Source organism: Schistocerca americana, chromosome X (genome assembly GCF_021461395.2).
Source record: "Schistocerca americana isolate TAMUIC-IGC-003095 chromosome X, iqSchAmer2.1, whole genome shotgun sequence".
NCBI lineage: Eukaryota > Metazoa > Arthropoda > Insecta > Orthoptera > Acrididae > Schistocerca > Schistocerca americana.
In genome coordinates this window covers 244004112-244004987 of record NC_060130.1, presented here as the reverse complement: position 1 = coordinate 244004987, position 876 = coordinate 244004112, and the positions used below count along the sequence as shown (strand labels likewise).

General features: G+C 46.5%; 1 pseudogene; it reads right to left on the bottom strand.

Moving 5' to 3' along the window:
* Window positions 1–369: 369 nt before the first annotated feature.
* Window positions 370–487, bottom strand: LOC124557056 (annotated as a pseudogene).
* Between the last annotated feature and the right edge of the window lie 389 nt (window positions 488–876).

Genomic DNA, 876 nt, shown 5'->3' with positions numbered 1-876 from the left:
TGTTTTTATTCAATCTGTACACTGAGAAGGCTGTCAAGGACACCAAAGAGAAATTCGGAGTGGGAATTAAAGTTCACGGACAAGAAAAAACTTAGCTGGTAACACCGTAATTCTGTCTGAAACGCCTAAGAAGTTCGAAAATTTAACTGAACGGATAGAGAGAGAGAGCACTCCGTCTTCAGGCCACAAGTGGCCCATCGGAACCATCCGACCGCCGTGTCATCCTCAGCTGAGGATGCGGATAGGAGGGGCGTGTGTTCAGCACACCGCTCTCCCGGTCGTTATGATGGTTTTCTTTGACCGGAGCCGCTACTATTCGGTCGAGTAGCTCCTCAGTTGGCATCACGAGGCTGAGTGCACCCCGAAAAGTGGCAACAGTGCATGGCGGCCCGGATGGTCACCCATCCAAGTGCCGGCCACGCCCGACAGCGCTTAACTTCGGTGATCTGACGGGAACCGGTGTCTCCACTGCGGCAAGGCCGTTGCCAAGTGAACGGATGGTGTCTTGAAAATAGATAATGAGATGAACACCAATAACAGTAAAACAAGGGTAATGCAGTGTAGTCGAATTAAATCAGGCGATGCCTAGAGAATTAGATTAGGAAATGAGACACTAAAAGTAGCGGTTGAGTTTTGCTATTTGGGCAGCAAGATAACTGATGATGGCCGAAGTAGGGAGGATGTAAAGTGGGGAATGGCAACAGCAAGAAAATAATTTCTGCAAAATAGAAATTAACCATTTAAAATAAATTTAAGTGTAATGCATTTCTCTGGTTTTCCGCCGCATAATGTTGAGTAAATCCCACATTATTTCGTCACAACAACTGTTCGACATCTTTAGGTGATGGTGATGATGTTTGGTTTTTTGGGGCGCTA